This window comes from Eriocheir sinensis, chromosome 41 (genome assembly GCF_024679095.1).
Source record: "Eriocheir sinensis breed Jianghai 21 chromosome 41, ASM2467909v1, whole genome shotgun sequence".
NCBI lineage: Eukaryota > Metazoa > Arthropoda > Malacostraca > Decapoda > Varunidae > Eriocheir > Eriocheir sinensis.
Genome location: NC_066549.1, coordinates 4,490,586 through 4,503,828, shown reverse-complemented (window position 1 = coordinate 4,503,828; position 13,243 = coordinate 4,490,586). Strand labels below are relative to the sequence as shown.

The window sequence follows — 13,243 nt, the reverse complement described above, 5'->3', positions numbered from 1 at the left end:
TTATTCCTCCTCATCTCACGAGACCCACCTTAATGAAGTATCTTGTCAAATATCTAAGCTTGACATGTAATTACTGCCGTTCACTCTACCTCTCTCGCTTTTTAATTACTTTCCTCCTCCTTTATCGGTGGGACTTTATTATGTTCACGTACGGGCAATATTGATGGACCCTGGTGTTGAAGCATAGACACCACTTGATGTTGATTGACTGATAGAACGAGGCTGGGTTTGAGTGACGGAGCGAGGCAGCGTGACGAGGGCAAGAACCGCTCGGATGTACAAGCCTTTTTTCTTAGTCAGTACGGCACAACGGTTCTCGGGGAAACACATTGAAGCAGAGAATGCCCGTGCCTATATATGAACCGCTGGAGAGAGGCAATGTGACAAGAACCCTTCAGATGCACTGATCCTTTTCTTCGTGAGGTTGGCACAGCGGTTCACAGGGAAACACATTGAAGCAGAGAATGCCCGTGCCTATATAAGAACTGCTGGAGAGAGGCAATATGACAAGAACCGTTCAGATGTACAAGTTTTTTCTATATGATTATGGTGCAACGGTTCACGGATAACACACTAAAGAAGAGATTGTCAATGCAAGAATATAAGAACCGCTGGATAGAGGCAGTATGACAAGAATGCTTCAGATGTACAGGTCCTTTTCTTCGTGGGTATGGCAAAGCGGTTCACGGGTAAACACACTAAAGAAGAGTGTCATTGCTAGAATATTAGAACTACTGGAAAGAGGCAGCGTGGTAAGAAGAACCCTTCAAATGTTCGTCTTTTTTTTTTCATAATGGCGGTACAATGAGAGAGACTGCCAGTGCCAATATTAAAACTTCCTGAGCGCGGAAATGTGACAAGAACCGTTCAGATGTACAAGTCTTTTCTTAATAATTACGGCTCAACGCTTCACGGTTAAACACACTGGAGGAGAGGGAGCCAGTGTCAATATGAAAACTGCGATACGCTAATTTTTCACATCCACCACCAGCTTTTTCCGTAGTTCACTTTACATGACGCCAACTTCCAGGAACTTACATCGATCTCTGCTCTCCGCCGCTCTCATTAGTTCTGTTCTGCCGAGTTTTCTCCTCGGACCTTTTTCTTTTCTCAGACAATCCAATAACTAGGGTTTCTATCTTCGTCTTGCCCGCATTCCTTCTCCCCTTCCTCGTAAGCAATCATTCTTCAGTTCTCGCCGTCAGAACATGTACCAAGAATTCCAGCTGTCGTTTCATGATGGTTTAATCTACTGCTATGTAAGGTTCCTGTATTTTACTCTCCTTCCTCCTTGACACTGTGAAGCCGAGACAGTGAGTGGATAGCAGGTCAGGCCCTCTCCTTAAAGACCAGACACTCTCACAGGCTCATCTCAGCGGCTAAGCACTCGCAAAATGCTTTTAGTCCTGCAGCCATACCACGCAGCCTCTGATGACCTCACGTGTGGCTGGTAGTGCGGGGTGAGTAACTGAGCGTGGAGGAAGAGAGAGAGGGAAGAAGGGAAGCAGGAAGAGAGGCAGGGAGACGCGGAGAGAGGCAGAGAGGCACGGGAAGATCAAGAGAGCGCGAGAGCCCAAGAAGGAGACGGTGCAAGAGAGACTGAGAGAGACTGAGAGATAGAGAGAGAGAAAGAGAGAGTGAAAGGAAATGAGATAATAAAGTTGCTGAAAGATAAAAGTAAGAGAAGGCGATTGAAAAGGAAACTCTGGAAATGAGAGCGAAGGGAGGAAGGAGAGGAAATGAAACGAGAGGATTGAAAGGGAATGGAAGAAGGACGTAAAAATAAAGGAATATAAAGAAAAAGAGAGAGAGAGAGAGAGAGAGAGAGAGAGAGAGAGAGAGAGAGAGAGAGAGAGAGAGAGAGAGAGAGAGAGAGAGAGAGAGAGAGAGAGAGAGAGAGAGAGAGAGAGAGAGAGAGAGAGAAAGAGAGGATCTGCAGGGGAATAAAATAAGAGTACAAAGGAAAGGAAGAATAATTGGAGGAAAGGAATAGAAAAAAGGGAGTGTAGTGTGAGGTAGCGAGTGAAGGAAAGAATGGCATAGACGAGAGAAAGGAAGTACAGGATAAAAGATGAAACAAAAAGAAAGAGGCTGAGAAATAGGAGACCGCAGCGGAATCATTGTGGGTTATAAAAGAGAGAGAAAAAAACACGAAGCCAAGAAAAAGAGAGAGAGAAAGAGAAAACCCAGTGCGAAAAAGAGAAGAAGAAGAAGAAATGGAGTAGGAGGAGGAGGAGGAGGAGGAGGAGGGATGAAAGAGCAAACAGAAGCAGAGAGAGAAATGAAAAACCGAGGAAATTCACGGAGAAGAAAATTAGTGAAGAATTGCAGAAAAGCGGAATGGAAATTGTGGTGTGTAAATGGAAAAATACAATCTGCATTAAGGGAAAAGGAAAGGAAAGGGAGGGAGGAAAAGAAAAAAAAGAAAAAAAAGAAAACAACGAAATGCCAACGCGCTGTAAAACTGACGACAGATTGAATGCAGAGTCCGAAGAGAGAGAGAGAGAGAGAGAGAGAGAGAGAGAGAGAGAGAGAGAGAGAGAGAGAGAGAGAGAGAGAGAGAGAGAGAGAGAGAGAGAGAGAGAGAGAGAGAGAGAGAGAGAGAGAGAGAGAGAGAGAGAGAGAGAGAGGACTAAAAATAAAGATAGAAAAAAAGGAAAGAGATAGAGGAAGAAATAATGAGAGAGAGAGAGAGAGAGAGAGATAGAGAGAGAGAGAGAGAGAGAGAGAGAGAGAGAGAGAGAGAGAGAGAGAGAGAGAGAGAGAGAGAGAGAGAGAGAGAGAGAGAGAAAGAAAGAAAGAAAGAAAGAGAAAGAGAAAGAAAGAAAAATAAAGAAAAATAAAGAGAGAGAGAGAGAGAGAGAGAGAGAGAGAGAGAGAGAGAGAGAGAGAGAGAGAGAGAGAGAGAGAGAGAGAGAGAGAGAGAGAGAGAGAGAGAGAGAGAGAGAGCAGGACAGAGAGAAGGGCAAGCAAGCAAGAATGACAAAGGAAAACAAGGAAAACGAGAAAGGGACGTCAAATGATGAAGGACGTGAACCAACAGGAAAGAAAAACGGACACAAAAGAAAACAAAACAAAAAATAACAACAACACTTTGCAAGCTCAACAAAGAATACGAATAAACAATAAGAAAAATAACCGGGAAAGGAAAAAAATAACAACTGGTGCAGTGAGGGAGGAGAAACGAGGAGGAATAAGAGGAGGGAGGAGGAGGAGGAGGAGGAGGAGGAGGAGGAGGAGGGAGGGAGGTAGAATGGAAATAGGAGGAGGAGAGCAAGTGAGGTACAGCGGCAAGGAGAGAGAGAGAGAGAGAGAGAGAGAGAGAGAGAGAGAGAGAGAGAGAGAGAGAGAGAGAGAGAGAGAGAGAGAGAGAGAGAGAGAGAGAGAGAGAGAGAGAGAGAGAGAGAAGGATGATAGAAAGTGGAAGAGAAAGGAAGGAAGGGCGAGAGAATATTAAGTGGAGAAGATGGGAGGGAAGATGAAAGGGAGGTAACGTGGAGAGAGAGAGAGAGAGAGAGAGAGAGAGAGAGAGAGAGAGAGAGAGAGAGAGAGAGAGAGAGAGAGAGAGAGAGAGAGAGAGAGAGAGAGAGAGAGAGAGAGAGAGGAATGATAGAAATTGGAAGACAAGAATGACAAGAAAGGAAGGTGGGAGAAAGAGAGAGGAGAAGAAAGGGTGAGATTATAAAAAGTGAGGAGGACAGAGCTTAAAGTGGAAGGGAGAGAGAGAGAGAGAGAGAGAGAGAGAGAGAGAGAGAGAGAGAGAGAGAGAGAGAGAGAGAGAGAGAGAGAGAGAGAGAGAGAGAGAGAGAGATTATAGAAAGTGGAAAAGGAGAAGGTCAAGAGAGGAAGGTGGAGGAGAGGAAAAGAAAGTGGAGAGAACGGAGCTTTAAGTGGAAGGGAGAGAAGGAGAGAGAAAAACAGGGATTACAGAAAGTGGAAGAGAAGAACGCCAAGGAAGGAAGGGGGAAAGGAGAGGGAGGGGGAGTAAAGTGGAGTGGACGGAGAGGGTGAGGTGGAAAGAAGGGAGTGGAAGTCGAGGAGGAGTCACCCACCATTCACCAGGACTCAAGGTCAGCTGGTCAGTCAGTGAGGGAGCCTGTCGTGCTAATCCAAAAATTGTCGACTTGGCTCACGCGACATAACTCACCACTTCAAAAGCGTTGCCAAAGCGCGCCCTGACATTTTCCCGAGCGAGCGAAGAAACGGACGAGGAGGAGATCAAGTACGCAGAACGGAAGGAATTGTATTAGCGCCGCGCACCACCCCCCGTCGCTCTAATGGCACTGAGACACGCATTTAAGAAGATTATAACCCGATCGAAAATTACACTCCCACTAAAAGTAATGCGCTGATAAATTACGTCGCTGCACCATTGTTTGTGTGAACCCACCACCTCGTGTTCTGCCATTCGCGCACCACCACCACGATCGACTTAGCGGAAGGGAAGCCGTAAATATGATGTAAAAAGTAACTTAATCCCACAAAAAGCAATATGAACGCCGTGCTTTGTGCTAGTATTACCAAACCAAAGTTGAGGAGAAAGCGAGGGTGAAAGAGAGAGAGAGAGAGAGAGAGAGAGAGAGAGAGAGAGAGAGAGAGAGAGAGAGAGAGAGAGAGAGAGAGAGAGAGAGAGAGAGAGAGAGAGAGAGAGAGAGAGAGAGAGAGAGAGAGAGAGAGAGAGAGAGAGAGAGAGAGAATGTGCCTTTGTTCGTTGAGGAAAAGATGCAAACACAAAGAGCAATAGGGGGATGGATCGTGCTGACTTTAAGATAAGAGCGTAGATATAATGAAAGGAAGTGGCGAGCTTGTATATAAGAAACGGAAAAAGGAACGGTTATTGTATACATGTAAATAAGGGAGGAAAGAAGAGCTAAAAAGGTGAGCTGTATAGGGTAAGGAAAATCGAGGTTATTCTGATAGTGTTTCATGAATCTTTTGCCCAGGAACGGAGGTGGATCAGTCGCTTAGCAAATCCATAGAAGAGTGGAGCTGGTGGATAGGAAAAGGAGTGGAATGTGTATAGCTCCAGAAAGGTATGTGGGGTTGTTAGTCAGCAGGAAGATGTATGGCTGGGACGGCAGGGAGGGAGAGATGCGATTTACTTCGGAAGGTCCCATAAATTCGTTTGACAGCTCGATAACGCAAATTTTCTAACGGGAGATGCATGTGATGTTTATACTATTGCTATTTTCTGTCGTTTCTCTTTTATTGTCTCTCCTTTTTTATCGTTTCCCTCCACCTTCAACATTGACGTCATCGCTCCTATTCTCCCCTTCCTTCTTCTCTTCCTCGTCCTCTTCCTCCTCCGGCTCCATCTTTTCTTACTCGTCCTCCTTGTTTTTCTTGTCCTCGTTCTCCTCCTCTTCCTCTTCATATTGCTTCCCTCCTTTCCTCTTACTTTTCCTCTTCGTTTGTCTTTCCCTCCTCATCCATCTCATCATTCTCCTGCTCCTCCTTTTTCTTCTACCTCATCTTCCTTTTCGTTTATCTTTCCCTCCTCATCCATCTCCTCATCCTTCTCATCGTTCTCCTGCTCCTCCTTTCTCTTCTACCTCATTTTCCTTTTTCCCTCATCTCATGTTTTCTATTTCTTCTAGTATAAAAGTGTATGATCAAACACGTCGGAGAGTGGCGCGTGAGAGGTGTGCAGCGTGTTTATGAGGGTGATGGACGGCGGAGGAGAGCGGGAGAAAGATTGCTATGAGAGGGGTGAAGCTCGCGGGTAAGTAGACTATCAAGAGGCGTGGGTTTTGTGAGGCGGTATAATGTCATCCCCATGGGTCGTAGGGTGTGGAAGGCGGTAGTACTATAAGGTTTGACGTCATGTAGCGAGTATATTATGTGATGAGAATGTCGGGCTTACTTTGCTGGTAATGGTTGTGTTAGATGTGATATGTCGTTTTGTAATTGCTGTAGATGATTATGTAATTTGTATCTGTGTTTCCTGAAGACTGGTAATAAAATATGTTGTAATCAGTTCGTACGTTGGTTCCTGGAGGTGGAAATATGTAGTTCGTTGAGATATGTAATGAATGAATTGTTCGCAGAAAATTTTAAGCATATTCCCTGAAGATCGGTAATAATATATGATCTTCGGTATGTTGTTTCCCAAATATAAATTATAATAACTTCGTGAGATGATTCCTGAAGGTGGAAATATGCTGGTCGTTGAGATTAATTATTAGTTCGCTGAAAATTTACAAGGAAAGGGTTCGGAGGTGAAAATTATTAAAGCATTTCTAGTGTCGCTTGTTGAAGAGAGTGTTCTGGGTGCAGACACCAGGAGGAAATGACATCACGGAGCATTGGCGATAAAAACAAATTAGACCTATCGACAATGAGTGATGAAAGGTACTCGAGGTGGTGGTCGTCAAGTTGCTGATATGGATCTGAACGGGGAAGACACGGAGGAAATGGAGAGATGCAAGATCTATTTCTGCACCACTATTCCTCACCACCCCACCCCAACCTGCCACTACTGACTTACGGCCGGCCACCTGAGCATTTCAAGAAAGCCAACCGACACTGTGGACATGCAAATAGAAATAAAAGTCTGGGTATGGTGGCACTGACGCAGATGCAACGGAATTCACGAGACATGCGATATATAAGGAAACAGAAACAATATATTATGCTACTTGAGTGTTGGAATGAATAGGCTTTGATAGTGGAGGTGAAAATATATGTGTGTGGCCATTGTGGCAACTCTTCTTGAGGGCAGTGAAACGTGAGCTGAAACTGCGAGGGATTGGTACACTCAAGTGGAATTATCAGCTAATTTTCACTCGCATAATTATTTTGACATTTGCAGATGGGAAAGTCAAGGCACCAGGCGTCGCTTGTTGGTATGAGGGTCAAAGCCAGACAGACCCGAACACTTTCAAGGGTGTTAGACCGCTCAGAAAGGAAGTGCCGTCTGACTTTATCACGCATAATTGTTTAGGTAATGGGACATGTTACGGCAAAGGAGGTAATGTGGGAGCAGGCGTCGTAAGTTGAAAAGAATCGAGACCAGACGACCCGAGCTTTTCAGAAGGGTACGATAAGGCGATCAAAAAGAAGGTCTTTGTTTTTGTACCATGCATAATTTGTGTTTGACGTGAAAAAATACAAATCTAGGGGGTATGTGGTGGGCAAGTCGCGCAGTTGAAAAGAATCGAGACTAGACGACCCGAGCTTTTCAGAAGGGTACGATAAGGCGATCAAAAGGGAAGTGTCTTGTTGTTACCCAATGCATAATTTGTTTGACGGTTGAAAATACCAATCTTAAGGAGGTAATGTGGTGGCAGAAGTCGTAAGTTGAAAAGAATCGAGACCAGGCGACCCGAGCCGTTAGAGGGATACAATAAGGCGATCAAAAGGGAAGTGTCTTGTTGTTACCCAATGCATAATTTGTTTGACGTTTGGAAATATCGATCTGAAGGAGGTAATGTGGCGGCAGAAGTCGTAAGTTGAAAAGAATCGAGACCAGGCGACCCCAGCTTTTCAGAAGGGTGCTATAAGGCGATCAAAAGGGAAGTGTCTGGCTTATTACCCAATGCATAATTTGGTTTGACAGTTAGATATAGTAAGCTGAAGGAGGTTAAGTGGCAACAGACGTCGTTAGTTGAAAAATGAAAAAAAAAACACGCGTACTTAACCGTTAGAAAGGTACTACAAGCCTGATAACAAGGAAAGTGCCTGGTTATTCTTTAGTTCATAATTTGTTTGACAGCTGGAAATGGCAAGGTGAGGTAGGTAACATGGCTGCAGGCGTCGTTAGTTGGAAAGAGTCGTAGGGAGCCGAGCACTTTCAAAGGTACTATAAGGCTGATCAGAAGGGAAATGACCGGTTACTACCAACTGCATAATTTGTTTAACAGTTAGCATGATGAGTTGAAGGAGATAGTGTGGCGGCAGACGTCGTTAGTAGGAAAGAGTCGTAGGGAGCCGAGCACTTTGAAGGGTACTATAAGGCTGATCAGAAGGGAAATGACCGGTTACTACCAACTGCATAATTTGTTTAACAGTTAGCGTGATGAGTTGAAGGAAGTAACGTGGCAGCGGCAGACGTCGATTGTTGGAAGGAGCTGTACAGGGCCGAGCTTTTTTAACGGTGCCATTACATAAAGCTGCTCGAAAAGGAAATGCCTGGTTATCATCTAGTTCGTAGTTTGTTTGACAGTTGGAAATGTTAGGTCGAAGGAGGTAATGTGGCAGCAGACGTCGTTAGTTGGAAAGAGCCAGTCAAAGCCGAGCATTTAAGAGAGAACGAGGCGTGTATGGAGAAGTGCTTTCAACCGAGTGGTCATTAAGGGCGAAAGTCCACTAACCCTGAAGACATAAAGCGGCCGGGATAGACCACCAGAGGGCAAGGTGTTAAAAGGACCTCGGGGGTGGGACTATAACTTTATATTATTTCCGTCACGACTTGGTAGATCAAATGCTGAGGAAAAAAAAAAATGCTTGGAATCGCTCATCCATCAAAATAAATGGCATAAAATAGTAATATCAAATAAAAAAAAGAATTCATTATTGATAAGAATATGTTTGTGCAAGAGCTATAAAATTAATGAGATGAGAAACTGAATAAGGTAAGGTAACGTAGGAAAAAGATAATAAAGTATCAATAAAATCAAATATCTGCGTGTGTGAGCGGCATGTGTAACCAGTACAGTGTAAGGGAACAATGTAGTTTTGTGCTGTTAAATTTGTTTTTGTTGGATTGAATTCATTTATCTCCTCCGTGTTTACCTGCCTGGCGGTACGGAAAGGTTTGTTTGGAAAAATACTGTTTGTTGTTTTTTGCTGTATGAGTTTGATGATGATGGTGTTGTCTGTTGCTGTCGCTCCTAGTGTTGTTGTAGTTGTTACAGTTGATGGTAATAGGTAGCTGTGGTGGTGATGGGGGTGGTAGTACTGGTAGAAGAGTTTGTGTGTGTGTGTGTGTGTGTGTGAGAGAGAGAGAGAGAGAGAGAGAGAGAGAGAGAGAGAGAGAGAGAGAGAGAGAGAGAGAGAGAGAGAGAGAGAGAGAGAGAGAGAGAGAGAGAGAGAGAGAGAGAGAGAGAGAGAGAGAGAGAGAGAGAGAGAGAGAGAGAGAGAGAACCTGCTGTGTTTACATTGAAAAAGAAGTTGAAAAATGATTATTCGGACACCGTGGGAATGGATGAGCCTCAGACCAGTGCAGCGGCGTCACGCACCTTGGTAGGGACGCGTGGGAGTGCGGGAAGGAACGTGGAAGAGAAGAAAGAAAGGAATGGAGAGAGCCAGGCAGACAAGCGAGCACAGGCTGGTGTGGTTGGGTACGGCAGGAAGGCATCCCACATTGTCACCGGGAAATTGAAAGGTATACTCACGAGGGAGACGTCGAAGCAGAAGAAAGGAACGCAACTTTATGATGTGCTTGATTGAGAAATGTATCGCCGATGATGCCAGCGGGTAGGGTAACGCCTGCCAGCCTGATTGAAGCGCGCAGGAAGCAGGTCGTCATGTGTGTGTACAGTGAGTCACGGAAATGCAGACAAATTGTTTATAAACTTGAGTCTTTATCCTCGAAGCGCGTGATTATTTAGCGTGTCACGATGAAGGCAGTCCAGGAATCTTTCACTTTAAATATAAGTACAGAAAGTCACGGCAATGCAAAAATACGTTCATGATGAATTGTCGAGTGGGTATCAATTAAGGAAGTCAAGGAGTCATTCAACCATAACTAAAACACGCTTCTCGTGGCTCAGGGTGTCTCCCCTTTACGCTGCCGGCTGAGGACGGTGTGCAGGACCAGAGACAGTGGCCGGTAAACACGGGATGCAGTGTTCAGGAAGGACCAATTGTACCTATGTTTAGCCGCGTCCTGGCTGCTCCAGTCACTTCCCCTTACTAACACCACGAAGAACTACCATTGACAAATAAACCTCAACAACAACAAAAAAGTAAATCTTAGATTTATTATTGCGAATTTACTTTGAAGAAACAGTTTGAAAAAAATAAACACCCCTCTGTCTACGCCGGAGACTAATAGTGTGTCAAGGGCCCATGTGAGATGAATGAAATATTCATCAACTACCCCCAAAAAAGTGCGTGACGATAATTTGTCGGTTCAAGTTGAGTTTCCTTCCAGCCGCCCGTGCCGGGGCGCCGCGTGTGGGGGCCGACACTCCCGCAGTGTCGTGTGCAATAGGGGGTGTCGGCGCAGGGCAGCGTCCGTCTGCCTAACGCCCAAAGTTTCCCCACAAGACTTAATGGTCCTTGTTTTCCGCCTCGTCACCACTCTTACTTCTTTCCTTCCTTTCGACACCTTATTCGAATATATGATTTCTCCAAAATTTTGTTTGTATATATATATATATATATATATATATATATATATATATATATATATATATATATATATATATATATATATATATATATATATATATATATATATATTACATGATCTGCTCACACCGGCAGTTCTATTGATAAAGTGCATTATTTTTGTGCAGTCATAATGAATGATGGCAGAAGGTTACTCCCCCTCACACCACCACAAGGACGAGACACACAGACAGACAGGGACACACACACGAATATCCGTGGAGGGCAAACACTCGAGTCGGGGACAGTCACGCACAGGCCGGGAGCTGAGGGTCGCGCAGCCTGCCTCAGCGAGGTCTCACGCACTACTGCTGACTCGTTTCCTCTTCCTCGGCGGGTGCGCCGCAATATATCTTTCCTCACTATTTATTTATTCCTCGTATCAAATGCTTCTTTGTTCCTTAAATGTGCCTTATAATAACATGTTCAATAACAGTTGTTCACGCCGACAAAATATTGTATTATATGTTTTTGTGTCAGAGAAGCGTAAACATTTTAACAGTGTCACTTGATAGCTGTTATAAAACCCTTTTATATAATTTCATTCTGCCTTTGTTTGTCGCTCTCTGGCTTCTGTCATCATCACATGCAACCGTTTATTCAGTGGCCTATATTCCGTTTATATATTCCCGGCATCATTTCCCGGCTTGACGCACGCCCGAGGCCCTCCACTGCCAGGTGTTTATGGTACACATTATGAACATTCTTTTTCTTCTGCTGACGGGAACATCGAAGCGCCGACTCCCAGCCATATCAGCCTCGCCTCGACAACTTACAGTTTGTCCTGGCTACTAGCGCCGATGGCATGTCAAAGCCGGTTCCTTACTTTTTTCCTTGATGGAGACTAGCAGCAAGAAACAGGCCGTAAAAGAAAAAAAATGCACCCAACATACTGCTCCCCAAAGAAAGTGGAAAGTCCAAAAAAGTCAACAAAAGAAAATTCAGCTGCAGAATTTTTTTTTTTAATCCTGAAAAGAGGCTGAAGTTCTTATTTTTCACCGAGGCTAAGTCTATTGTTATTATTACTCTTATTATCATTATTATTATTATTATTATTATTATTATTATTATTATTATTATTATTATTATTATTATTATTATTATTATTATTATTATTATTATTATTATGATTATGATTGTTGTTATTATTATTATTGTTATTATTACGAGTTAAATATTCAACGGTTTCTACTGACTGCTGCATGGTGTAATGGTGCTTGTCTTCTACCTCATGACGGTGGCCAGAAGGAGAGACAACCAGTGGCCAAACGTCATTAGAACACATGACGAACATTTGGCTCCATTGCTTCCCGTACACAACACACTTTTTATATTTATTTATTCCCTCAAGCAATTGCTCAAGATGGTTTCCATGCGTAACATATCGCCAATTGGTCTAAGGTCTCAAAACGTATTAGTTGTACATTTCTGCGACGGTGTCACCTCAGCGCTAAACATTCGGGTCAGTTTTGTGGTGCATCGCGACAGCCGTGTGGTGTGCGCGGCCTACTCAACGCCATGATGACCTACTCCCCTGGAAAGTGGCTTCACGGCATACACGTGACCTTTCGCTATAACCTTATGGCCGCCCTCTTCCACGGAATGTCATACTAATGTCATCTGGTGCAGGGCTCCAACAGTATCATCCCTTTAGGGAACAAACTTTAGGCTTTACGTCATCTGCGAAAACAGGTTTCCATCCGTGTTGAAGGATCCTCATTTGAGACTCCTCCTGAGCATGTTTACTGACATTTCTGAGACATATACATGGCTCACCCTGCAAGCAGCACCGAGTGTCTGCCTCGACCCGCCGGCAGAGCCTCGAGTACTGGTACTGAGTACCTCCGTGCGTCGCCTGAGGTGCGATTACTATATGTTGTTCCGGTGAGTCGTAAGGTTGAGTGTTGCCATCAGTAGGTCAGCAGGGAAGCAAACATGCAATGAATAAAGGAACACGTGGGTATAGGAGACGAAAGAAGCACAGTAGCTAGGGAAGATGAGTAGTATGATGTTAATTATTGATTAGCTCAGGGCTCTTGCATAGCCCATTCAGCCAGCGCGCTGGAAAACATTTAACAACAACATCATTGATTAACGCCAGAATAGCAAAAGTACAGGAAACATGGGCGAAAAGAGAAACAGTACTGAAAAATGGAAAATGGAGAAGCTTTTTGTTGATTGACATTACGAGAATAATATTATTGTGCAGAGAGTGAGTTTGTGGAAGGTTGGAATGTAAATAATACAATTTGTAACAATAATATATAGTGGTAACATAGGAAGGTTGGAATGTAAATAATACAATTTGTAACAATAATATATAGTGGTAACATATGAAAAAAATCACATCCTAGCTCCATCACTTAAAATAAAAGTCTCTAGTGCAATATTTATACTCTCAATAATATATGAAATCCTGTCGGTGGCAAATATTTACAGTCAAGTAAACAAATATCTTGACACATTGACAACCAAGGACACAAAACATCGAACACTAGGTAAGAAAAAACAGAATAAAAAGTGGGATTGAACAAGTAGCGGTCGTGAATACTGGTACAGAATATAAATTAATGTTTGAGCTGTTTAACGAATTTATAAACTAAAGTGTGTATTAAAAGGGAATGTACCAACGAAGCTCAACTCGTTAACCTCGACTCCTCTATCCTGTATATTAGACTCTCTCTCTCTCTCTCTCTCTCTCTCTCTCTCTCTCTCTCTCTCTCTCTCTCTCTCTCTCTCTCTCTGTCTATCTGTTTATCTGCTCCCCCGCACGCCATCCTTCCTTCTTCCCAAATCCGCCAGCCAACAAGACGAAAGCCTTCCGGGTAACGGTGGTGTTTGTTTAATATTAGAGGACGTCCTGAGAGTGTGTAGTACTGCACACACACACACACACACACACACACAC

General features: G+C 43.8%; 1 protein-coding gene across 5 annotated transcripts in view; it reads right to left on the bottom strand.

Moving 5' to 3' along the window:
• LOC127009518 (hemicentin-2-like) overlaps window positions 1–10,648 on the bottom strand; it is a 124,827-nt gene extending 114,179 nt beyond the window's left edge. Inside the window, exons 1-2 of one of the 5 annotated variants that reach the window (XM_050882636.1) lie at window positions 10,592–10,610; window positions 9,336–9,585 (exon numbers count right to left, since the gene is read on the bottom strand). The gene's annotated coding sequence lies outside the window, so the exon portion shown is untranslated. Of the gene's footprint in view, window positions 1–9,335; window positions 9,586–10,543 lie in introns of all 5 variants that reach the window. The other 4 variants (XM_050882637.1, XM_050882634.1, XM_050882635.1 and 1 more) reach the window with 4 other exon arrangements.
• Between the last annotated feature and the right edge of the window lie 2,595 nt (window positions 10,649–13,243).